At 48.4% G+C, this 26,749-nt stretch overlaps 1 long non-coding RNA gene across 1 annotated transcript in view; it reads right to left on the bottom strand.

Annotated features, from left to right (window-relative positions):
- Positions 1 to 7,739: 7,739 nt before the first annotated feature.
- LOC148108476 (uncharacterized) overlaps positions 7,740 to 26,749 on the bottom strand; it is a 44,121-nt gene continuing 25,111 nt past the window's right edge. The window contains exons 2-5 of the long non-coding RNA XR_015727674.1: positions 24,490 to 24,606; positions 21,440 to 22,329; positions 14,437 to 14,539; positions 7,740 to 13,806 (exon numbers count right to left, since the gene is read on the bottom strand). This is a non-coding gene — a long non-coding RNA (uncharacterized LOC148108476). The remainder of the gene's footprint in view (positions 13,807 to 14,436; positions 14,540 to 21,439; positions 22,330 to 24,489; positions 24,607 to 26,749) is intronic.

Raw genomic sequence — 26,749 nt, 5'->3', positions numbered from 1 at the left:
ATTGGGGGCCTTCCTCGAACGTGGGAGCTCAATATTACAAGAGAGATGGGATGTTCTGGGAAGAGCTTCTCAGAGCCCAGCCTGGCGGGAGCATTGGAGTCCCCTGTAGGGACGGGACGGCTTTTGACCTGGCCTGAAGTGAACAAGGGTGCAGTGTCTTCCTGATGCACAGGGAGCTCTCACCGGATGTCTCAGCACATGCTCATCCCTGCCTCCAGCGCTCCTGCGGTCAGCCTTGCTTTTCAGAGTGAGCTGGGCCCCTCAGCCTGTGCGTCTCTTTGCTAGCCCGCCCCAGACGAAGCCCCAGGCACTGTCCTGGCCGTTTGTCTTTAGGCTTCGTTGTGATCCCGCGCACGCACTGGCAGCTTGAGAGTAGGCTCCCCTCCGCGTACACGGTGCTAGGAGCCTGCAGTCACTCCCAGTAAATGCTTGGTGGATGAATGCCCAGCACATGCTGGGTGCCAACATGGGGGACAAAGGTGTACCCTCTGGGTCAGAAAGCAGGGCTGAAACCAAAGGTGCCAGCAAGAAGCAGAGGAGCGTCCTCTGATGTGCACGGACACAGGACCCTGCTGGCTGGGTGGTCAGGGAAGCCCTCTGGAGGAGGCACGGTCTCAGCCAGCCCCAGGGGAGCTAATGCTAGAGTCTTACAATAAGGATCCAGGGAGCTTGGATGGATTCTGGTATAGCTTACCCCTCAGCAGAGGGAACAGGGAGGGATGTATGCCAAAGAAAACCCAAATACTGCTCCCTGTCCCCAGCCCTCACATGACCGTACCCCCTTCCTGACACCAGCGCCGGCCACCCTCCTCTTCACTCCCAAGCCAAGGGGGGTAGTATGCATAGTCTGGGGACCAGACTGCCTGGGTTCGAATGCTGTCTCTTCCATTGACTCACTGTGTGACCATGGGCAAGTTTCTTAACTCCTCTGTGCCTCATTTCCCTCCTTAGTTCAATGAGGATACTAATCGTAGTAACCTAACTCATGGGATTTTTGGGAAAACTAATTCAATCAGCACACGGAAAGGATCTGGAGTACATCACCCACTCAATACAGGTTAGCTATTAATATTGTCTGATCTGTGTAATAGAACCGGACATACCATGCTTAAACAACGACATGTCTGAAAACCTCTAAATTTAATGATCTCCAAGGTCTCTTCCAGCTTTAAAATTCTATGATTTTAAAACGATTTCTTTTCCTTTACTCACTTTCCCACCTCTGAGCCTTTGCTCCTGCTGTTCTCTGCCCCACACACGCCTCCTACCTGCCTCGCGTCTCCCTGTAAAAGCCCTTCCCTGGGCAGCTTCCTCCTCCTGGCCAGGCAGAGGTGGTCTGCCCCTCCTCCCCCAGGCTCCTGGCACTCCCCCCTCCCCATTATCCTCTGTCCCCCTCATCTGTTCCTCATCTCTCCTACAGGAGCCCCCGGAACCTGGAGAGCTCAGGGGGTCGCTCGCCTCCCCCACACCTGGCCTACAATAGATCGTTCCATTGACGCTAGGTTAATGTTACAGATAAGGAAACTGAGGCACAGAGCCATGGAACAAATTCCTGGAAACACCCGGTCAGTTAGAGCCAGGGGGAGAAGCCAGGGCCCTGGCTCCCGGGCTGGCTCTGCGGCTTCTCCTCTCAAGGGGGTCTCACCTGCTCAATTCCCGGGCAGGCTTGGGCACAGCCAGGCAGCAGACCTCTCCCCGCCACGAATGCAGACGTCGGCGTAAGATGAGGGACCCCCGTGCGCGCGCACGCAAACGCGCGCACTCACGCACACGCATGCGCACAGAGGCAGTACCATTTCCGAGGGGATTTGTATCATCTCACATCTGGGCCATTGCAGAAGCTTCGAATCGTTTTCCCTGCTTCCACGGGTGCCCCCGCCTCCAGCCCCATCCTCCGCGTAGCAGCCAATGACCTGCTAAAATCAAGTCACTTAAATCAAGTCACTCCCCTTGCAAGACGTCAATGGCCCACCTCAGAGTTAAAGCCAAGTCCTTCCAGCGGCTCCCAAGGTCCTGCAAGCTCAGATCCCAAGTTCATCCTCCCCCAAGCCCCCCACACTTCGTTCCAACCACATTGGCCTATTTGATATTTTCAGACACGAAGGATAGTCCTACCCAGGCCCTTCCAACCGCCTGCAATGCCTTTCCCCGAGATGGCCACATGGCTAACTCCCTCCCAGCCTTCTGATCGCTGTTCAGATGCCCCTCCTCAGAGAAGCCTGTCCTGGCCACCATATTTGAAAGAACACCCAATCATGCCTTATCCCCCTACCTAGCTTGGTTTCACAGAACTTCCTCACTTGACTATATATGTGTGTGTGTGTGTGTGTGTGTGTGTGTGTGTGTGTGTATACACACATATATATGTCATTATTTTTATCTACTCCACTAGACTGAAAGCCTATAAGTCATTTTGCCTTTTGTTCACTCATGTATCCCCATATCTGAAATAGTATTTGCCGCACGGTGTGAGTTCAGTAAATGTTTAATAAATGTTAAATTAATTGCATAGTTGTGAAGTCATAAAGAAACTAATTTCTAATGGTGGAATTCTATGCATTGCTATTGAATGGGGCAGAGTGGGTGCCAGAAAAGATTTGTAGAATGAAGTGACTTCTTGATGTCTCTGTATGAATCCTTCATCTTCCATTTTTAAGGCACGCAGTTGGTGTCCTCCTTCATTAGAAAAGCTGTCAAAGTATAATCACCATTTTGTTGGTGTTGGGTGGTCAGTTTGGTTGTCTGTTTGACTGGTTTTCTGGGGCTGAGTACCTGTGGGGCACTCCCAGTCTTCTCCATGAGGTGAGGTTTACCAAAGCACACACAGTAGACACCATGTCTCTCCCCAGAGGTCTCTCCTGACTCCAGGTCCCCACCCCCAATTGTTTCCGGCCGAGCCAAATGGAAAATTTAATTTCCAGCTAATTAGCCCTGGTTTTGGTGCCCCTTGTCAAGTTACGGGACTACCCCTTTTCCAAGGGAGGCAGGCTCCCCACCCACACGTGGCCAACATTTGACACTGCCTCTGTAGGGAGGGAGACAAAGGCCCCCAGCCCTGCCATTGTCTCTGCTCGGGAGGTCATGGGAGGGCAGATACAAAAGCCTGATGAATTCTTCATTACCCTCTGAAAGGGTGGTTCCTCCACATCCTCAATCATTGGTCACAGGTGGGCCCTTGAATAGAGGAGTAGGACATACCTTCTCCACCAACCTGTTTCCTTTCTTGAGTCTTTGAACAGGGCTCCCTCAACCTCCTTCCCACAGCCTCCTCCCCTGGGAGGTGCCAACCATGCAGTTTAGCTGAAACCAGAATCCCCACCTCAAGGTCACAGCAAGTTCATCCCAGCATCCAGAGAAACTCCCCTTCCTTCCACACCACAGTCCCTGCAGCTGAGTGAAGCTTCAGAGATCAGCAGGTGAGACCCTGGTTCTTGGTGGAGCTATCCCCTACCCTGCTCCAAAAAGGGTCTCCAGGGAGAGATCTGCCCCTCCTTCCACATGGACAGGCCTAAGGAGGAAACACCCTCCTCCAGCTGCTTCCCCACCAAGAGTCCAGAAGCAGAACTGGGCCTATGTCTGGAAGGGAAGGGGGCCACACTCTGCCACAGCGCCCTCTTCTGGTGGATCCCATGCCCTGTGAGGACTGCAGATTTCATGCCCTGTCCTGACTCCAGCGTCCAAACCACAGTCCCCGGCTCTCAAGTTCCCTCCTCACCCAAAAAGCCCTTCAAGGCAGCAGTCCTCCGGCCAAGTCTCTTCTCCAGAAATCAATGGAGGGGGAGGGAGGAAAAATGAGGTCTGGGGGGAGGAGCTGGTTTGAGTTAATGAGCTATGTGCTTTCCTTTCCCTATAATCCACGGTATTTGATGTAGCAGCCAATTTAACTTTGCTGTGGGATAATTTGTCATGGGGTTGTTAGGATGGGGAAGCTAGAGTGGTATGAGGAAGGGTGGGCAAGACAGGGCCAGAGAGAACAGGGGACTCTCCCAGCACTCCCTAGAAATCCTCCCAGGGGAGGCATACTCTGTGCCCTGGGAGCCCAGAAAGAGAAGAATGGACAGGCTGAGGACTCCTGAGGGCAGAGCTAGGATGGGATCAGGGAGGGATGGAAGGACCCAATGACTGCAGGACCAGGCCCCAGACCAGGCAGATAGGACCTGGCCTCTCTCCTGAGGACAGGGCTGTGTCTGTGTGACTCTCTAGGGCCTGGGAACCTTCATACCTATTTACTGGATCTGTATAATCCGGGGACCAGGAGATGGATTGATTGATTGATCAGGTCCAGGGACCATGAGTGAACTCCACACAAAGCTTCTCTGCATCCCTGAATGTGGCAGAACCAGGACATTCTGGCCTCATTTCTGTGTTCCTGCCTCATGCTTCCCTTATGGCCAAAAATCAGAGGATGTCAGAATTAGATGGCCCTTAGAAGGTAACTCATTTTGCAGAGAAGCTGGATGGCCATAGGCCCTGGTTTGCCCAGATAGCTGTCCCAGTTTCCACTTATTGTCCCAGGCTAATTATTAATAATCCTCCCTTCCACTCACAAGAGCATCCTTACAAGGTAGACCGTGAGCTGTATGTGCCCCTGCAGAAAAAGACAGGTGGTCATGCTCAGGGTCCCCCGATGTCCTGTGTTCTTCCTCCTCTGCGGAACCACTGCCAAACGCCAAGGCCTGGCACTCAAGTCCACGAAACTGGAGGCCCCCTGCCCACTGGAACCCATGTCCTTCAGGAAATCTCCCCCATGACCGCAGCCTGCAGGGACCCACCCACATCTGAGCCCTGCCATCCCCATCCTGGGCACGGCACTGACCTGTTTCTCCACCAAAACATGCCAGAGTGGAGTGTGGGTGGAGGTGTGTGGAAGAAGAGGCTGGCCGGGCAGCAGGGGCCAGAAGGCCGGGGTCTGGGATCAGTCATTACACATTTCTCTCCTGGGACTGAAACTCAACAGTGGCTAAAGGCCTGAGTGGGAGATGGGGAAGCCATCCATGTAGATGGGACTGGAATTACAAGGTGGATTTGACAATTTGCATCCCGTGGTCCTGAGCAGAGCGGGATGGCCAGGCCCTCTCTAGTAAGACCTTACAAGCTGCTTTTCTGGTAGCCTGTGGCCCTGACGTGTGTCCATTCCTACCACTCACTGAAACCTGCAGACCCCACTCTCCAGTCCATTTGTGGTCTGGTCCACCCATTTTTCTGCGGGCCGGCTTCCTGGGAGGCAGTGCCAGCCAGGTACCAGCTGGAGTACTGGATTCTCTCTCCTCCTTTCTCTTCTTGGGAGGTGTGCAGTCCCCCCACCCTACCTCCTCCAGGCACTCCAGCCTTCTCTCTTCTGGATAGACCAGGCTCCTTTCCGGGGGTCTGGAGCTACCTGAAGCCTGCCTCTCGCTGCCGTCCACTCTCTGGAATGTAGCACCACCTAGTGGCAGACTGCAGCCTAACAAACAAACAAAAAACCTGGGACAGGCTCCCCGCATCAGAATTACTGTGAGCCTGAGCATGAGTCAGACGTAGGAGGGTTTAACTCCCGCCTACAACACTTACTAGCTGTGTTATCCTGGGCATGTTATTTAACCTCTCTGTGCCCCGATTTCATCTTTTGTAACATGGTAATAATAAAAGTATCTCTCTCAAAAAGATGTTGTAAAGATGAACTGAGTTGAAGGATTAGAACACTTAGCACAGAGCTCAGCAGATAGAAAATGAGTTTTTAAATGGATGCTATTCTTATTGAGATGATAAAATGATCAATTCAGCTTAATGTTGTAAGAATTCAGGGGCAGGTGCACCCACTTATGAACTGGAATCATGACAGAGAGCTAAACAGATGAGGTAAAGAACTGAGAAGGGCCCTGCAGAGCATGCCAGCGCGGGCCAGTAAGCCTCTTCAGGCCTTGTCTTTAAATGAGGACAAGACAAAGTACTTGAAGGTAGAGAACCCAAGCGGATCAGCCTTAGGGTAACATCTTTCGGTGATTAACATGTAACACACCTACCATGTGCCAGGCTTTGGGGCTTCAGAGACGAAGAAACATAGTCGCCGACCTCAAAATCACAATCGCAGTCTGGCTCAGGTCACAGAGAGAAGAGGTGGTGGGCCTTCCCCACCCCAATCCCTACACCAAATACTAAAGACAAACGTCAGAGCCATTTGTTACAACTGTATCCTCAGCAGGGAGAATTCCCAGGATGTCACCCGCACCCCCCCCCCCCCCAGAAAGGGTGATCCAGGGGTCGGCGGGGCTGCAGTCTCATCAGATACTTACCTGGGGAAACATATCCTTCTGGGGCTCCCTCAGGTCATCAAAGAATTCATCTTCGCACAACTTATGACTGAGGGCCCTTTGTTCCTGTGGTCTCTCAGCATTTAGAGGTTTCTTTTCTTTTCTTTTTTTTAGAGATTTATTTCTTTGAGAGATTGAGAGACAGCAAGCAGGGGGAGGGGCAGAAGAAGAGAGAGAATCCTGAAACAGACTCCCCACTGAGTGCGGAGCCCGACACAGGACTCAATCCCAAGATCTGAGCTGAAACCAAGAGTCAGCCACTCAACCGACCGCACCACCCAGACCTCCGGGCATTTAGTAGTTTCTCACACCTCCCTGCCACATGGCCCTCTCCATGGACAGTTCACACATGCCTTTTTTGCTTCTTCAAGACTAGCAGAGCAGCCTTTCTCTTCTGGTAGCACGGAGTCCTCCATAAAGAAACATGATCATGGCAGTGACTTCCCATCATCTCTGCCAAATTCTATGGATTAGAAGCAAGTCACAGGTTCCCCCCCCCCCACTCCAGGAGAGAGGACTGTATGGGAACATGGATCACTGCGTGCGTCTGCCACAGTAAGTCAGACGGTGATTGCGCTTAAATCAATGAGCCTTGAACAGGAGAGTCAAGACACTGATTAGCTTTTGATTTGATTAGATTAAGCGTGCTTATTAAAGTTTCTAGGGTAACCACTTAGAGGATAGAACCAACGTATATAACTCCAAACTAATGGAGGGGGAGTGGGTGAGAGTCCTCAGTACAAAAGAAAACAAAAAAGCAGGGGGTGGGGGGGATAAAAGAAACAAAGAAAATTGAGCAAGTAGAAAATGCAAAATAATATCAATAAATCTGCATGTTATCAGTAGTCACAAGTGTAAGTGGATTAGCTTGCCAGTGAAAAGATAAAGTTCGTATTACTGAATTCTTAAATCATCGAGCTACAAGCTATTTGCAAGAGACATTTTTAAAACACAAAGATGCAAAAAGTAAAAGGATAGAAAAAGTAAATATACCATCAAAACAGTAATCAAAAGAAAGGAGACTGGATAAATACATTATGATTTGGTCATCAAGTGGAATATCTTCCAGCAGTGACAACGAGTAAATCGCAGCAATATTGACCAACATGGACTGTTGATTTTTTTTTAAAAAAAGCAAATAAGTAAAAAATAAATAAATAAAAATAAATAAGCTAGTCATAAAAGAAGGCATGCAATATGATTCCACTCAAATAAATTTCAAAAGCATTCAGAACTAAGTAATATGTTGTTTGTAATACACACCTATGTAATAAGTTATGAAGAAAAAAGAAATAAACAGAATTTCTCCAGAGATGGGGAAGGGATTTGGAATGGGTACAAAGAGGTTACAAAGTGATTACAATGGAAACTTGGTAATATTTTTAATTGAATGATAATATAAAACAGTAAGTACATGAAAACAATTTCTTACATTTAATGTACAGTAGACGCATATTCATCTTATTTGTATTTTTAATATCTTTTATAAGTTCCTGTGTATAATATTCTTTCCGATGTGTTTAAAATTCAGTAAATATTTTAAAACTTTTGAAATCCTGATAGTTTACTGTGTTCTTGACCCAGAGGAAAAGTACAGCAATGTCACCATTGGAAGAGAGGCCTTCCCCTGGGATTGCTGCGAACTTCACAAACACCAACTTGCAGCATCCTACAAGGTCAAGTCTCTACCCACATAGCCCAAAAAAGACACAGAAGTGTTCATGGCCGTTGCAGCCAGAAGACACTCTCCTGCCAGGGATTTGAGGCTAGATCAAGGGATCCTTGTTCCTTTTTGTCATTCCAGTGAACCTGATGGACGTCCACTCCACTCTGGACATCTCAGGATTTCTGTTCAGGTGAGAAACTTCCCCACCACGCTATGTGATACTATGTGCTTGGGTCAGTTTCTCATTTCATACCATTTTTGGTGACACCTGCCATGTGCCAGACCATAGGCTGACTGCCAGGAGGACCAAAATGAAATATGGCAAACACTTCCCACCCCCAGATGCTCAGAGCCCGGGAGTGCTGCAAACAAGTAAACGGGCAAATGCAATAAGGAATGTTCAATGCAGTAAGGGCCTGAACTCTGTGCACGAGGGGAAAAGATGGGGAGGATTTCCAAACTCAGAGCGGAGATAGGGAGCATGGCTGAACAAAGTGGCATCCAAGCTGAGAAGGCAGGGGACCTACAATGCCATCCTCCCAGGGTCTACCGAACCTAGATTCAGAAACAACAGTTCATGGATCTATGCCCCAAGGATCAAACCATTCCTGGCTCCTACTGTCTAGTCCTCTGACGCCCACTATGTCCTGCCCCAGGCCCTTGGCAGGGGGTCTGGTGTGTTGGTCTCCTGCATGACAAGCAGAACTGGAGGACTGGACTCTTGGCTTCCCACCCTGAACTCCCTCCACCAGAAGCAAGCAAGACCAGTCCAAACTCTCGAGCCTGGGGAAGCTCAACCTGGGGGCGCCGGGAGAGGAGATGAGGAGGCTGGGAAAGCTGGAGGTGTTCATCTGTAGTGGGGAGACCGGTTCTACAGCTGTCTAGCTGTGTGGTTTGGGCAAGTCACATCGCATCTCTGGCCTCAGTTTCCTCCTCTGTGAATTGGGCATAAACTATGCCAGCCTCTCATGATAGAAACAGGGTTAAGGAGCTGATTCAAGGAAGCCCACTGAGAGACACAAAGCTCAGGCTTTGTTCTCAAGTCTGGCCAGGGACTTGAGACTCCATAGGCCAGAGACTCCTCCCCTCTCCAACCAAGGCCACTCTTGGCACACCCTCCACCCAGACCAGACCCAGGCTCACTCGGTTCCCGACTCTGCACTCCCATGCAGGCTCCCAGGGGGCCTAGAGGAAGCTGAGTGCAGAATGGGTGGAGAGGAGGGCATCAGACCCTTTCCTATAACTTGTCCAGACAGGAACTTGGCCCCCGGGGGTTTCTCCTTTTGCCCAAAGGATGCTATGCACCCCAGCACCACCAGGTGGCCCCAAGGAACCAGCCACTGCTTGGATCTCCACTCCAGGGGCTCCTGAGACAACACATTATTTTAAAAGTACAGAATCCTGAAGCAGAGGGACCTCAATAGAGAAAATCCAGGCCAGCCTCCTTAAGTTTTTGGAAACCACAGACCTCTTGAAGAATCGGGTGAAAACTATTGACCTTCTCCCCAGAAAAATGCCCCAGCCCATATACTCAACTTAGGACATAAGGAAGACTTTCCCCTTGTTGGTACCCTGGGGGCCATTCCGTCTTTTAAAGAGAGGGCACTGAGCAGAGATAAGACATTTCTCCACATTTCAAGGTCACTTTGCAGGTTATTTATCCTGCAGTTGTTTACTGGGTGACAGGTATGTGTATGCCAGGCACTGTTCTACGCACTGGGGATACAACAGTGGCCCTCAAGACGACATAGGCCCTGTCTTGCAACCTAGTGAGAAAGACACTCTAGAAAATAATTACTCTCATAATTAATCACAGTTGGGACACAGGGATCAAAAATACCATGCTATAGGAATATATAAGGGGGATCTGAAGGAGAGGAGAGGAAGGAAGAAAGGCTTCTCTGAGGAAGTGATGTGTAAGCTGAGATTGGGGGTGGATAGGAGGAAGTCAGGTGGAGAAGGGAAGGACAGCATTTGGGCAAAGGTGAAGGAGTGCGGCTGGCGGAAGCCAGTGGGGCTGGAGCAGCAGCCCCAAGAACATTGTCAGGAGTCTGCTCGGTTTCAGAGGTACCCTCAAGGCTACTGCAGGGGTCAGGGTTAAGCAAAGTTTTCGTAGACAGGCTACCAAAGCATAAGTAACCAAAGGAAAAAACAAAATAAATGGACTTCATCACAATTACAAGCTTCTGTGATGCAAACAATACTATTAAGAAAACAGGGAAAACAACCTAAAGAATGGGACACTGTATTTGCAAATGATGTATTTGGTAAGGGACTTGGATCTAGACTACTAAAGAACTCTTACAACTCAACAATAAAAGGACAAATAACCCAATTTTTAAAATGGGCAAAGCATCTAAATAGACATTTCTTGAAAGAAAATTTATCAATAGTCAGTAAGCCCATGAAAAGATTCAGAACATCAGGGAAATGCAAATCAAAACCATCACACCGACTAGAATGGCCATCTCCCAAAAGACAGAGGGGGTGGCAAAGATGCGCAGAAGTTGGAACTTTTATACGGTGCTGCGGTCACTTCGGAAAACAAATTATCAGCTCCTCAAAATGTTAAACATAGAGTTGCTGTGTGATGCCGCAGTTCCACTCCATCCAAGGAATATAGCCAAGAGAGAAGAAGACACGTGCCCACAACCTGTACAGGAAGTATTCGCATCACTATTGGTCATAATGGCCAGACAATGGGAACAACCCAAACGCCCACCAATTGATGAATGGATAGATAAAATGTGGTGTCTGAACACAATGCAATACTATTCAGTGATAAAAAGGAGTGAAGTATTGATACATGCTACAACATGAATAAATCTTGAAATCATTCTGCTAATCAAAAGAAGCCAATCACAGAAGACCGCGTATTATATCATTATATTTATATGAAATGTCTACAACAGGCAAATCTACAGAAAGTAGATTAGTGGTTGCCTGGGGCTGGGAGGATGGAGGGAGATGGGAAGTGAGTGCAAGAAGGTACAAGATTTCTTTCGGGGTGATAAAATGTTCTGAAATTGATTGTGATGATAGTTGCACAACTCTGTGAACATACTAAAAACCATTGAATTGCACAATTTAAGGGAGTGAATTGTGTAGTATGTGAGTTATATTTCAATAAAGCTGTTTCTTGAAAACAGTGTCATACCCACTTCCTTATTCTGGGTAGGATTGGGTCATTGCTTTCTTACATTTCACGTTTTCCATTCTTTTCCTCTTTCCCTATTTGTAATCCCGCGCGTCTATCTGGATTTGTTTCTTATGTCTGGTCTGGTGATCTCTCTCCCTCTCTCTCTCTCTTTCTCTTTTCCTTTCTCTTTTTTGTCTCTTATCCCTCCCCTACTTCATTTCTTTCTCTCACCAAGAAGTGCTGCCTTTGCAGATTTGCTCACATAGAAAGCTGGTAAGTCATCAAGCAAGCGGCTTTTCAGTGAGTCAGTGACCTTCAGGGCTTCCCCCTTGTCACAGTTATGGGTTACCCAAGTATGTTTGGCACATCACATCGATTGTGTCTTCAAAGAAGAACAAGTGGGGAGACCTCCTAAGGCAGAGAAAGCGTATGGTCAAGTTGATTCCTCGGCAGATGGAACCACTTAGGAAAAAGACTTTTCTGAGATCTTCTCTTACCCGGGTACACTGTTTTCTAAAGGAGGCCAACTCGAGTAAGGCAATGATGACGCAGGGGACACTGGATGAAAGCAGGAAGACTGAGTGGCCCAAATGTGGCAGATCGCGTTTCCCAAAGGGGGTGACAGCACTATTTCTGATCCCACATGCTCTTCCAAACTCTTGGACAATCCTCTTTAAAAAGTAGAATCTAATTCCCCTCCCTTTGAATACTGCTCACCCTTGGGGTCTCTCTTCTAAAGAAGAGAACGCAGCGGAAGGGATTGTTGTACTTCCCGATGCTCAGTTAGAAAAGCTGATATGGCTTCCACCTGGTGCTCTCCCCTTCTCCCTCGCCCATTCTCTCTCCCTTTCTCTCTCTCCCTCCGGCTCTCGATCTCTCTGTCCCTCTCTTCCTTTCTTATGTCTGATCTGGTGATCTCTCTCCCTCCCTCTCTCCCTCCTTGTTAGGAGGAAAGCCAAGCCTCATGGACAAACTACACTTGTGTGTTCCGGCCAACAATGACCTAAGGTCTTAGCCCACAGCCAGAATTAGCCTCCAGACAAGTGCAGGAGGGAAGAAGGGAGGAAAAGACAGAAGGAAAGAAGGAAGGAAGGAAGGAGGAAGCTTTCACACGATCTCAGTTCCCAGCTTCCACACGCACCCAGCTGACAAGGAAAAGACACGCTATCCCTGGTGAGTCCGCTCCAAATTGCAGATTCCTGAGATATTAGTTACCTATTACTACTAACAAATTACCCCATAACTTTGTGGCTTGAAACAACATTTATGTTCCCACAGCCTCTGTAGACCAGGCATCTGGACATAGCTTAGCTGGGTCCTCTGCATCAGGGTGTTGCAAAGGCTGTAATCGAGGTGTTGGCCGGGGCTTTAATCATCTCCAGGCGCCACTGGGAAAGGCCCTGCTCCCTCCTGTGGTTGCTGGCAAGATCGCCTTCCGTTCTGTCATGTGGGCCTCATATCACATGGCGGCTTACTTCATGCAAGCCATGGCAATACAGCCAAAAATGGTAGCAAGATGGAAGCCACAGGCTTCTAACCTGATCACAGAAGTGACATCCCCTCATTTTCACCATATCCATTCATTGGGAGAAAGTCGCTATGTCCAGCACACGTAAGGGCAGAGGATCAGACAAGGGTGAGACTGCCAGGAGCCATAATCAGAAGCTGCTTTAGCCCTTAGCAAAATCAATGTCATGTCAATTTAGTCCACTAGGGTTGGGGATGGTTTGATTTTAGGTAACCGGAAAACACCAAAACACAGGGAGACGGAAGAGCTGGGTAGGAAAACTGTATTTGTTGGATATTTACTATGTGCCAGGATCATTTTACAGATGGGAAAACTGAGGCTTAGAGTTTAGTAATTTGCCACCGCTATTCATGGCAGAATGGGAATGAAAACTTGTTCATAGCCATAGCCCATGACCTTTTCACTTTCCCTCTCTTTCCTGTCCTCTGAAGAGAAACAATTCCAAACCATTTGAATATCGAATAACGTTTTACCCATGGCTTTTTTTTTAATCCCTAAATTTAACCAGCAGAGATTATTTCTAGCTACACTCCCCACCCATACTCCTTCAACTCTCAGTTATGAAGGACTTTCCTCTTAACGCAAATTCTGTATTTTATAAAGCTGGCAGAACAGGCCCACTATGCTTAGCTGGATTTTCCTCCATAAAAACAAGCTTTCTGAAATACTATTATTGCTTACCCACGGTGAGGACATAGATTCCAGGAAGTTGGTTTCAAAGGCTAAAAAAAGAACATGAGGCAGACATCTGCTTGAGTCGAGAAGAATGTAAAACCCAACTGCTCCCGTTGCTGGTGTGACCAGCCCCACCCCACCCCCTGCCAACAGTCCCTCGGGAGGGGCTTCAGGCTGAACACAGAACAAAACTCTGTGTTTGTTGATTTTTAGTTCCAGGATAGGAGGGAGGCTGACTTTTAACTGCAAAACTTTTTGCACAGTTTTTAAACATCAAATGTGCTTGTTAATTACCTTTAAAAATAACTGTTTAAAAACTAATCTAGATGAGAGATTTCTATTAAGGGAAACTGAGATATTTGCCAGGTTGGATTCCATGATTGTTGTGTCCTCCTGCGTGCTGATTCTGGGATGCCCTGCATGTGGTCAGGACCGATTCCATCCTCGGGCTTGGGAACTCAGCAGGGGCTTAAGGAGCAGACAGATGGTCCCTTCAGGAGCACCCTGCCTGGTAGGGAGACAAGGAAGGCTTTTCCAGAAGCAGCAGAATAACCCAAAGCCAAACCCTCAATGCTCAGGGTTGTATGATATTCTAAAAGATTAACCAGTCCTCACTCTTCTGCAATCCACAGTGATAATGATGGTAATCATAATGCGAATTACTGTGCATTAATTGGAGTGCTTAGTCCCTTAATATTTAATTATTGACATGATTGGAATTAGGCCTGCCATTTTCTTATTTGTTATCTGTCTCCTCTGTTTTTGTTTTTTTATTCCCCCTTTCCTTCCTACTTTGGGCCATTTAAATATATTTTAGAATTCCGTTTTAATATATCTAGTGGCCTGTTAAATATAAATATTTACATTGTTTTTTAGAGGTCGCACTAGGGATTATAGCATACACCCTTGATTTTTCAGTGACTATTACACTATTTCTCATAAGATGTAGAAACTTTACAACTGTACAGTACCATCATTTATCCCTTAAACTAGCCCACCCCCAGCATTGTTTATGCTGTACTTGTCACATGTATTACATCTCTGTATACACTATTCTAATCTCTTTTTAAAATAATCATATGTTTTTTAAAGAAATCAAAAGGAAAAAATAGTTTTATATATTTACCCAGATATTTACCATTACTGATGTTCTTTATTCCTTCCTGGAGGTTCAAGCTTCCCTCTGGTATAATTTCCCTTCAGCTTGAAGAGTTTGTTTTTGCCTTTCTTCCAGTGAAGATCTGCTGGCAATGTAAAAGAATGTTTACTTCACTTTCTTTTTTGAGGGATATACTGGCTGGGTATAGAATTCTAGGTTGACAATTTTTCCCTTTGGCATTTTAAAGATGTCATTCCACTATTTTCTGGCTTCCATATTGTCTCATAAGAAGTCAGTGGGTATCAAAATTACTGTTGCCCACTCTGTCATGTGTTATTTTTCTCTAGCTGCTTTCAAATATTCTCTTTCTCTCTAGTTTTCAGTATTCTGAATATAATGTATCCAGATGTGGTTTTCCTTACATTTATCTTTCTTGGGGTTCACTGGATTTCTTGAACCTATGAATTTATGCCTTTACCAGATTTGGGCAGTTTTCAGCCATTACTTCTTCAAATATTTTTTCTGCCCCATTCTTTCTCTCCTTTCCATATGAGACTTTAATAACATAGATGTGAGACCTGTGATAGTATCCTCCAAATCCTGGAGGTTTTGTTCATTTTTTTTCAATCTTTCTTTCTCTTTCTTCTTCAGATTGGATAATTTCTATTGATGTACCTTTACAGTCACTGATTCTTTTTTCTGTCATCTCTATTCTGCTATTAGTCCTGAAAGTAAGGATTTTCACTATTGGTGAAAGAAATTACAAATAAACAGGAGAGAGAAAGGAAGGCTGGAATAAATTCAGTTGTATTAGATTCATGTTGGAGATATAAGTAGAAACTCATTTATAATGATGATGAGAGACAGAGAGAGATGGGTTCATGTGACTTAGTATATATACATACATTCCTAAATCTATTCACCGAAATGATTTAGAAACAATAACACCCCAATAGCAATGAGAACACCTAGTGCTCAGATCTTGGTTTCTAAATACCACTCTCCAAGAAAAGGAACCAGGGTTCCTCGGAGAAATGGTGGTCTGTTCCAGGGCTGGGGCAGGAAAAATACAAGACAAACTTCGAGCATTCTGCAGTACCTGAAAGTAAGGAAGTGCTCAAAAAAATTATGGGAGCATGTCAAAGGACACGGGCCATTCTGAAAAGTCTCCCAATATATTATATCTCCAAATAACAAAATAAATATCTTTTGGCCCATCCTGGTATGAACAAATACTTGAATAAATAAATGAATGGGGTGGGGGTGAATGAGATGCCTCCTCCTTCATGAGAACTAGTAAACGTAGAATGAAGTGGTGGAATAGAAAATCACCATTAGGAAATCCCAGTAACAATGGCTACAGGCAAGATCCACCAATGAATACTCAAATTAGTGGGTGAAAGTTTAAGGAAAAAAAAGGATATAACTTCAAAATATCTTCCTCGAAATATTTCTTAATTACTGTGGTGGAATATATTCACGAATTCTTTGATACTCCTCCCTTCACGAGGTGGACCTTAATTTCTCCCCCCATGACTGTGGGCTGACTTTAGGCTCTCCTCCAATGAATAGACTATAAAAAGAGAAAAATGCTAACTCTATAGTGGAGAAATCTGGCAGACACAACCTTAACCAAGCGCTTGAGATTAATATCGCCAGTAATAAGACATATTGACATCATATACCTGTGACATGATGCAGTGAGAAGGACATGCCACCTCTGAGTATTCTTCCCCTAAATCTATAATATCAGCCTACTTGTGAGAAAACTTGTGAGAAAACATTTTACTGAACCAAGTTCGGAAAATTCTACGAAATTTCAAAATTTCTATGAAATTTCAAAAAATACCAATAGTCCTAAAAAGTGGCAAGGTCATGAAAGAGAAGGACAGAATGGGGAACTGTCACAGACTAGAGGTAACTAAGGTCAATGTGAAGATTAAAGCAATGTGGTATCCTGGATTAGAGCTGGAACAGAAAAAGAATATTGGTAGAAAAGCTGAGAAAAATCTACCTTTGAGGTGTAAAACTTCTTCAGCATTGGGACAGAGTTCTTCTACACCCAAGGGCTTAGTGTAAAGCTTTCAACACTGACTTCTGGATGTGTTCAAGTCAGACATAACCATAGTCATAACAGCTGCCATTTACTGCATCCTGAATGTATGTCAGATATTCAGTTTGGTGCCTGACGTACGATTGGTCATTTATTCCTCTCCACAACATCATCAACTCCATGATAGAGGTGAGATATTGAGCACAGAGATGCACAGTAATTGCCCAAGGTCACACAGCTAGTCATTACAGAAGCCAAGAATTGAACACAGGAAGTTTGGCTTCCACGCTCACACTATTTATCTATCATGCTTGGTCTGCGGGAGTATTTATCAAATTACTGCCTTCGGGAATTAGGTAGCTGAGCTCCGCTACAAGAATACTTTGACTCATCAAAAACAAGAACCACAAAATACTAAAGGAAGAAATACTTAGATAATTCTTTCCAAAGTGGCACAATCTATACCCTTATTTCCCCAGCTGTAGTCAGCCTCCAGCCGCCTCCTGGATTCCGCCCTCACTGCCGTAACCTGTACTCTTAGTCACTTAATATCTTTCAAATCAATTCAATTGTTTTGCTTAAGTAAATTATTTTAAAAGGAAAGTGACCTCATGTCACTATTGTAAATGGAAAAGAGTATCATTTACCTTAGGTAAATGGTAACCTAAAAATAAAGACCATAGAAACAAAACAATGTCAATAAATTACAGTTAGATGCTAGCATCTGCCAAAGGCTCTGAGCCTCAACGTGCGATGTTCTCTTGGATGAAACAGAGGAGATCCAGCAAGTGTTAGAGAGGCGTCAGGACAGACCGGCACCAAAAGTAGATCAGAACTATTACCAAAAAAAAAAAAAAACTGAAAAAAAAAAAGAAAAGAAAAAAGTTTTCTCTGTAATTTGGGATAAGATGACAGAAACCCCAAAGGAACAATGGCTTAAGCAAAATGGAAACTTACTTCTGTCTCACAGAGAAGTCCAGAGGTAGTTGGATTGGGACAGGTGTGACACCCCACAGTGTCGTGAAGAGAGACTTTCTATTTTGTGGTCCCATTAGGTGTGGCTTACAAGGTCACTTCAAGGCCAAGATTGCTGCTCCAACACCAGCCATCACGTCTGCCTTCCAGAGAGCAGCAAGAAGGAAAGGGGAAGAAAAAGAAACACTCCCTCTCTTTAAGAAAACGTCCTCACTGTTGCTCGCATCCCGTTGGCTAGGACTTAGTCACATAGCCAGGGAGCCAGAGAAAAGTAGCCTTTGTGTGGGGCAGCTAAGTGCCTAACTTTAACAAAAGGGAGGGAATTCTATCATTACGAAAAAAGAGGGAAATGGATGGATGACAGCCATGTCTGCGATTTCGTGGCTCACCATGCTGCACCAGTGTGCCTCCAGGACCACCTGACGTGGACCGCCCGAGGCAGCCCAAGCCCAGACCTTAAGCAGACCGCTCTGCCTGCCTCTGAAGCTGCCCCCCCCGGCTGCTCCTCTGAACATCTCCCGAGCTGGGGAAGGCACTTCTCTTTCCCCACGAAGGTTATATTGTGTTACTAGGCCCCTTCAAGCCAGCCCTGCCCTGAGTCCACTTCCTACAGGCGTGGCATGGTGCCGTCACTGAGAAGGGAGCACGGCTTACAGAATCAGTCAGACCGGGCTTTGCTTTCCGACCGTGCCCCTCTCCTGCTGTGCCGGCCACCACTGAGTCACCCTCGGAGACTCTTCCTCCCTGATCCTGACACCGCAGTGCCAGAGGCAGAGGTCCTGGCCACGCGCTGGAAGAATCCATGGCCACAGATCCAGTTATAGGCTGTAAATAATTCTGTCCCGATGTTCAAGGAGTCGCACTTCTTAGGGGGAAGGTACCCCATGTGCAACACAAAGAGGTATTCAAAAGTCATTCTCAAAGTAAAGATATATACAGAAATTGCCAAGGATGATCTTAGCAACTGGCAACAAATTAGAGATGGAAACCCTTTCATAGCAGATGACCTTCAGTTGTAACCAGAGGAGGGAGGATATGGCATGACTCGGGGAGGGAGGGAAGTTAGGGGACGCAGTGGTTGATGAAGACGGGTCACAGATGCTGGGCTCCCCATCACCCGCGCAAATGGATCACTGAGCCAAAGGGCACCAATCCAGCGTAGGGCTGGGGTCACGGGCTTTTAGAGCAGTCAGCAATCTGGGGGCCTCAGCCCAGTTGTTCTCCACCTCTTCAGAATCAAAGATGCCTTTTAATAAGACCACCCCAAAAGACTTCTATTTGAAGAGTTGCTTGCCAATTAAATCATACAAATCAGAATTAATTCATGTTTCCTGCCCTTTTCACCTAAGAGGGTCAGGTGAGCACGGACAAAATCACGGGACCAAGGTGGGCTGACGGGTGCCTGACAGGTGGGTGTCCTGCTCAGGCTCATGATGGAGAAAAACCCACCACTTCATATGAGAGTTTTAAACACCAAAAAACAGCTGGTCGGCCAGCGCAGCTCTTGGCCTCTTTTACCTTCTTTGCAGATCTCCCACCCCCCTCCCAGTCGGGAAAGAGCTAATAATCTTCCTGTCCAAGCCCCTCGATTTACTGGTGGGAAAACCAGGACCCAGACGGGGAAATGGCTTGGCCAAGGCCGCACAGCTCTGGCTGGACAGCTGGCGTTGGAATATGTGGTTGCGGACCTAACTGGTGGCCCTGTCCTTCCCACCCCTACACGCTCCAGGTGTCCAGCCGACAGTCCGACAGCACAGCGTGGGAACCAATGCCGGCAGAGTCGCAGGAGCAGGGGGGTTGCTCCCAAGGCAAGAAGTCAAGACTCATCCCCACCCAAGGATATAAAGCAGAAAGGACGCCTGGATCAGAAGGCCAAGGCCGCGCCAAAATGCCGAAGGTGCCGTAAATTAAGCCGCCAAACGTGCCAGACTTGTTCTAATTACCCAGCATGCTGACAGCATGTCTAAAGGCTGCGGTCTTTATGACGAGTCCCATGACATTAATTTGGCTTGTTATATGATCTTGTACAGGTGATAAGTGAAAGTATTGTTTTCCCCAAATACCATCTAGATCCAGCTCAGAGCAGACCACCCAGAAAGCAGTTGTCGCCGGTCATGCTTAATAGAAGAATAAATTGCAATATGTTTTTCCTCCCGGCCCCTGAAGAAATCCCTGATTCCTTCATGTAAAGCGTCAAACATCCCGTGACAGCGTTGGGGAAATCAAGCGTGAGCTCGGTTTTCTTAGCAGCTGTGTGACCTTGAGCAAGCCACGGCTCTCGGGGTCCCCAGCTCCTCCATCATAGAGGGGTAATATTAGTCCCTGGATTAGTTTGCTGCGGCTGTCAGAAAGAAGTCCCGCAGACCGGGGAGTTCAGCAGCAGAAGCATACTGTCTCCCAGTGCTGGGTACCGGAAGTCCAAGAGCCGGGTGTCCACAGGGCTGGTTCCCCCGGGGACGGTGGGGGCATCTGTCCATGACCCTGCCGTAGTGTCCAGCGTGGTCTTGGGCCTTCCTAGGCTTGTAAACACATCACTCCAACCTCCAACTTCATCTTCACAGGGCGCTTTCTGTGTGTGCACCTGTCTCCATGTCTCCCCTTCTTATAAGGACTCGATCATCTCGGAGAAGGGCCCACCCGTCTTAACTGTTCCATCAGCAATGATTCCATTCCCAAATCGGGTCACGTTCTGAGGTTCTGGGGGTTAGGACTTTAACATACGAATTGGGGGGGACCCAATTCAACCCATAACTATTCCCCTCCCCCCCCCCATCTCTGCAAGGCCTACAAGCATCACAGAAGGCCATGCACATGAAAGTATGCAGGGGTAGATAAAGCAGACAGGATGGATGAGACCATGGGGTCTCTTCAGGCCATGGGGGCCCCAGGGATGTGATCATAGCACCTCCAAGAGGCCGGAGCCTTGGGGTGCCAGGGGTTCATGGTCATTCTGGAGCCCTCGGCAGAGAGCCCTGGTAGGGGTTTGGGGACAGCGTGCCCATGATCCCCTGAAACGCTTGGTGTAAAAAGTGTTTTCAGAGGCAGGGCCTGTCGGTTGGTCTGCAACTGGCTGGGGAGCCTTTGCTTTCTTTCCTGCCTCAGCCAAGGGTCTGCTGCGACCTACAGCAAATTTGCTTTAAACGGACTCTCTGTGCCTCCAGTGAGCATGCACACGCGTTAGGACTGAAACAGAAAGGACTGCTGCTAAAATAACTCAATCCCCTGTGTGGCCAGAGGGTTGCCCTTTCCTGCCGCCACACAGAAATAGGATGTGGTCTGTCCGTGCCAAGTAGCCCAGTTCAGCAGAGGTTGAGGGTCACCTGCCCCCGGAGCTGCCCCGGCTCCCCTCTCCAGCAGCCTGGGCCACCCTCTCTGCCTGCGCTCCCTCCCTCCTGGGACACAGGAGGTCGGAGCAACTTGTCCCGGGTCCCGCAGACAAGTGGCAGAGCCAGCATTCAGACCCAGCCAGTGTGGATCCCAAACAGCACACTTGCCTCACGCTGACACGGAGCCCCCCACGCAGACCAAAGGTCCTTGGGGTACGAGGTGGTGTTAAGGAAAGGACTCCACGGAGAGGCTTAGCCTGGGAGAAGTGTGGACGTTCCCACTTCATGCTTTAGATTTTTCCAACTAAGTGCCTTGAAGAAGAGGGGGCAAGTCCTGGGGAGCAAAGACCGAACCTGGGACAGGTGAGCCATTTGGAGCGGGGCGGCGGGGGGGAGCCCCCTCCTCTTGGAGAGGTCTAAGTAGCTTTTTGCATGAATTGATTGATTTTACGGGAAACATCAAGCATATAGACAAGCACAAACCATAAAAATCCTGCCACTATCTGGCTTTATCAAATGGAACACTAAACCATATTTACTTCGGATTTTCACTTCTAAGAAACGGAACAAAAGCTGAGCTCGGGTGTCCTGTGGACTACTCCGCCATCCTTCTCCTCCCAGAAGAAGCCGCTATCATGCAGGGTTCACCATCCGCATGAACATTTGCATAATTCCAGTGCACACTTACGTATCCGCGTGCATTTTGTAGTGCCGATCTGTAGGTTCTCAAGCTTGGCCCCCGTGGCATCATACCAGCCGTTCCTTGCATGGCTTGTTTTTTCCACTCAGTCTTATGGCTTTGTAACCATGTTGATACACGTGGCTGTGGTTCCTTCATTGTCACTGTTAAATAAACAGGCCACAATGTCAAAATTTTATTTTCGGGTTGTTTCCCATTTTTTTTTTTAATGTCACAAATGATCTTAGAAGAAGATTCCCCTACTGCCAAGGCTCCCGTGCTCCGCTGTGGCATAGACCAAGAAGTGGGGACGCCTGGGGCAATGAGGCAGGGGCAGCTTCAGCCCTTCTAACTACTGCCAAACTGCTCGGAAAAGTATTTCGCCAATTTATACTCCCACTTGTAAACGTTTGAACTCACCCCATCCTTGCCTACACTTAGTATTATCAGACTTTTACATTTTTACCAAGCTCATGGACATGAAATGGTGACTCACCGGGATTTCAATTTGCATTTCCCTTTATTAGCAGTGAGATTGAGTGGCTTTTCGTGGTTTTACTGTAAGGCCCCAAATCTTTAGGTGTCCCCCCCCACCCCGTGAGATTCAGGGGGAAGTGCAGAATAGCCTGAATTTAAGTCTTTGTCAGGGCTCTCATAACTCCAGACACTCTCCTAGCCCCGAGGTAAGATATTCCCCGTTGCCTGAACAGCCTGGAGTCGTTGATCTTGCGGAGGCTGAAGGGGAAGTGAGAGAGGAGAAGAGGCCTGTTCCACCCCATCCATTCACGGAGGCTGGGACTCAGAGCAGCACTCCGGGTGTTGACCCACGGCGTGGGAGGGCAGACCACTGCGGAGCTCCTCGGGGATGGCGCAGGAGCGCATGACAGCACAGGAACCTTCTGGAGAGAATATAAACAAGAGAAACAGTAAGATCAAGAGACTGCTCCCCTCTTGAGCAGAAACCACAGGGAAATTCTGGGTGATATACTCTAAGTAAACTCAGGGAAATGTAACAGACCGATCGAAAAGTACACAGTTTTAAGGGCTCAGCCCAATCAATTTTCATAGAGTGAACGTATTTGTGTAATCACCACCCTGCTCTAGAAAAGAATATCACCAGCACCCCGAAATTTCCTCTCGTCTCCCCTACAAGCTCCCTCACTACTCCCTCTCCCCTCCAAGGTAGGGCTACCTTTACACTTTGTAATAGATTATTCTGGCTATTGGAGGGTAGGAGAACTATGTTCTCTGGATCTTCCCTTAAACCTCACTAGGGAAGTTACCTGAAGTCTTAGGTCATCATAAACCATAGGAATGTTGAACTATTTGAGCATATAGCCTCCAAGCATAGCAAGGTGGCTGAGGTCCCATGCTGCGGCCTCCCAGAGGGAGGGAGGTTGGTGGTGGGGACAGGGGTGGAGCCCTGGGCTGGGGAGTGGCTTGGGGCAGTGATCATTTACTAACTGGCAGGACGGTTGGCTCTTCTGACATGTTACTACCCAGCATGGACTTGCTATGTGTGCAGCCGAGGCTCGGCAGAGGGTGTGAGAGAAATGAAGCCACTTAGAGGCTTCTGCTGTGCAGGGGAGGGAGGGCGGTGGCTTGGTGTGACTGTGGAGAGACAGACAGAGAAATGAATGGCTTGTCAGGATATATTTTGGTGGAAGAATTTACAGGACCTGGTGATGGATTGGAGGCGGGGGTAAAGGTGAATGAAGGAGGTCGTGAAGGACAACGCCTAGGGTTCTGGTACATTGGCCAAGACGGGGTTGGTGCCCAGACGAGGAGCAGAGTGAGGGTGAAAATCAGGAGCTCTGACTGGGACATGTTACATCCGAGGTGCCTCCAAGCCCAGCATGTGGAAATGTCACATAGAGAACTGGAAATAGAGTTTTGGAGCTGAAAGAAAGATCTGGATTGAAGATGTAAGCCTGGAGTCACTGGCTTATGAAAGCTGCTTAAGACCGTGGACGTCAATGAGATTCCTAAGGAGAAAACCCAAGGACCTGTTAAATAACCTCGAAGTGTGTTAATGATATGAAGGCTGTTTTTAAGAGTCCTTATCTTTTAGACAAATATACCAAATGTTTACATGCGAAGTAATGGGTAGTATGGGATTTACCTCGAAGTAAACCAGGGGAAGAATGACCATTATGAACATGTAGGCCTTAAGCTGGTAATTGTTGAAGATGGGTGATGAGTACATAAAGGGTTCATTATACAATTCTTTCTATTTTTATCTATGTGGGAAATTTTCTATACTGAAAAGATTGAAAGAAAAACAAGGATGTAACATAGAGCCGCGAAGACCTCCGGCATTTGGCAGTCCGATGAGGGAACGTGGAAAAGCCCGCAAAGGAAACAGAGGAAGAAAGCCAACCAGTAGAATGGGGTCCCTGAAGTTAACAAGAAGGAGGGACCAAAGAAGGAACAAGATGGCAACCGGCCTATTAGGGACTCAGGGGGCAAGTCGGACAGATGTTTAGTTGTGGCTGCTGGGTTTAACAATATGGAGGCCACTGGTGACCCCAGCAAAGGCAGTGCCGAGAAAGCAGGTTTAGGGTCAGGCGTCCACCTGGAGTGAGCTAAGGTCAGGAGACATGAGAGAGGGCAGGAACATGTGTGGAAAGCTCTTTGACAAGCCTGACTGGGGACGCGAGCAGAAGGCAGGCAGCTGGGAGTAAGGTCTTCTTTTGCAACGGGGGAGATAGACATTTTGATCCAAGAGAGAAGGAGAAATCAAGGCACGGGGCTCCAAGGGAGCCCTAGCCTCTTGTTACGGGAGGGAAGGGGAGAAGCCCGTTCTGAAAGAGCCCGGCAGGAAGGCTCGCAGGCCAGTGCCCAGCTGGTGGCTGCTCTTCCGTCTTCCTGGAGCAGGACATTGGGTCCCCCGATGCGTAGGATGGAAGCGCACATAGGACAGTCGGGGAGAGTGCGGTCTGCTTGAGACGGTCGTGGAGAATGAGCCGTGGGCCTGTCACAGGAACCCCGTCAGACTGTCCCCTCCCCAGTCACCGCTTTGTGAATGTGGATTCTAATTCTTGTTACAAACTGCTCACCGATGCTGCCGGAGGACCGGGACAAGGGAGCCGGGAAGGAACGCATCACCGCACTCGGGTTGGAAGTCATTGTGACACCGAAGAGAGTGGACCCGTGCCCTCGGAGCTAGAGGCCACCTGTGAACAAGAGACAGGGTCAGGACTGACTCAAGACAAGGTCCCAGGAGCGACGGCTGTCCCCACGCTTGGCAATGATGTGTGAAAACACCGTAACTCCGAACTGGGGATATCAAAGAGCAAAGTAGCTGCAATGATTGGCTTGATTCCATATTTCACAATAAAACATTTTTACCTTTTCTCTTTTTCCATAAACTGTGTATTTATAATCGGGCAGAAGGAACAGAGATGGGTGAGAGTTTCTGGTTAACGACTAGCACTTCTCTCTTGGTTTTTCTTTATTGCTTTAGAAAATTGATCTTAACTATTTTTCATTACCTCCCCCTTTTAAAGGCTGATACACCCCCCCCAACTGGCTGTCTCCCCCCAGCCGGCAGTGCGTGTATTAAACAATGAAAGTAGCCACAAGCCCGTAGGCACGTAAGGCCCTGCACTTTCTAGGCTATGTCGTCAGCCTCGGCTGGCCGGAGCTTCAACCAGGCTCATGCTCCATGCGGTTAGCAAGACAGGAGGGTGGCTCTTTTCACTTTTCTGTTTAATCTCCACTTGCCAGGTGAAGAACGTGGGGATCCGGGCGGAGACATGATTTGCGATGACTACCTGGCTTGGTAAAGGCAGTTTACCGTGGAGCCTATCATCCGGCTCCCTGGTCAGGGCTCCAGGAGTCAAGGGTTGGGGTCCGAGGGCTGGAGAGGCTCGGGGGCCGGGGGCTGGGTGGCAGGAGGGACCCCAGGATGAGAGCTCTGGTCGGTGCTCGGGCGCCCTCTCCTGGTGTCCCATGGTTAACCCATCACAGCGGGGGGTTTGAGCAGGAAGACTTCCTGTCCTCAAAGATGGGGCCCTCCCAGGGCCAAAAGCTGTGAACAGCTCCTTCCCTGCCAGAGAAAACCAGAGGCCTGCCAGGCTTGGGCCATCGCTTAGACATGCTCCAAGTTAGAACAGAACTCTGCTTTTCTTGAGCCATGAGGAAAGGGCCAAAGAAAACACTAGAGAGACCCCCAGCTCTGGAAGCCCAGCCCCTGCCCCCAGCCTCTTACCACAGCCTACCCCTCTGCAGAGAGACAGTGACGGATCCAGTGACTCACTCCTCCCCAGGGAGCAGTCTGTGGAGGAAACGGCCTGAGGAGTGCATGGGAGGAACTCCGTATGGACAGACCTCAGGAAGGTCCTGGTCTCCAGGAAGGAAAAACAGAAGGACTGAGATCACCATAGCTGGCAAGAGTGCTATCTCCAGGGTGTGCGGGTGCCTGGTGAGTGGCCGAGGGAAGGGCGGTGAGGGCCTCGGCTGCACAGGGAGCCAGCTTTCCTGGCCATGCCGGGACACCTCCTCTAGCTTGGTGGCGGGGCAAGGACAGACCCAAAGGGTCCTGTGTGCTTCTGCAGACACAAGATCGTGGGATCGCCTGGTCAGGGGTGATTTGCTGATCCCATCTGTGTCACCACCTGTGGACAGAATCATTTAGATTTCACTTGCTAACATTTCTAAGGACTTTCATTTTGGATTTCTTCCCAAAAGAAAAGCCTGAGTCCTGATTCTTCTATGTCTCAAACCGCATCTTTGCAAAGAATAACACATGAAGTAAAAATAAAACAAGGAAACCATGCAGACCTTCAAAGTCACGCTCCCTTATTGCCAGAGCCCTGGCACCCCCGTCCCAGACCCTCGGAGACACATCTGTGTCGGCTCTCAGTGTTGGCAGGGCAGGAGAGAGGAGGGCAAGGCCAGCTGTGTGGGGCTCCCGAGATGCTCTGGGTGGGCAGCTTCTCAGCCGAGACAGGAAAGTTCCAGGATGGAGCTCCTGGGAGGGAGTACTCCGTCACCTTTCCTGGGGCATGAGAACATGAGTGGACGCAGGGAGACAGATGCCGCGGTGCCTGGCACAAGTCCAGAAAGGCGCTCCCCTCTTCCTGCGTTCACGCAGCCATTCCTTCTGCCCCCGCGGGCAGATGCAGGGTGCCCTCTGGTGCCCGATGCCGGGGTGGGCTCCGGCATAGATCCAGAGAGCAAGGAGACGGTCCTTGCCCGTGAGTGGTTCCTGAGGCCAGAGGAAGCCTTGAACAACTATCGCTCTGTGACATGATGCAAAACACGCCCCAGTGCTGTCCCAGTCCCTGGGTTGTGCTATGGGAACACCCCGCGTTT

The sequence above is a fragment of the Ursus americanus genome, chromosome 19, assembly GCF_024610735.1.
Source record: "Ursus americanus isolate L20-20 chromosome 19, mUrsAme1.1.p, whole genome shotgun sequence".
NCBI classification, from domain to species: Eukaryota; Metazoa; Chordata; class Mammalia; order Carnivora; family Ursidae; genus Ursus; species Ursus americanus.
This window is presented reverse-complemented; position numbering and strand designations above follow the sequence as displayed.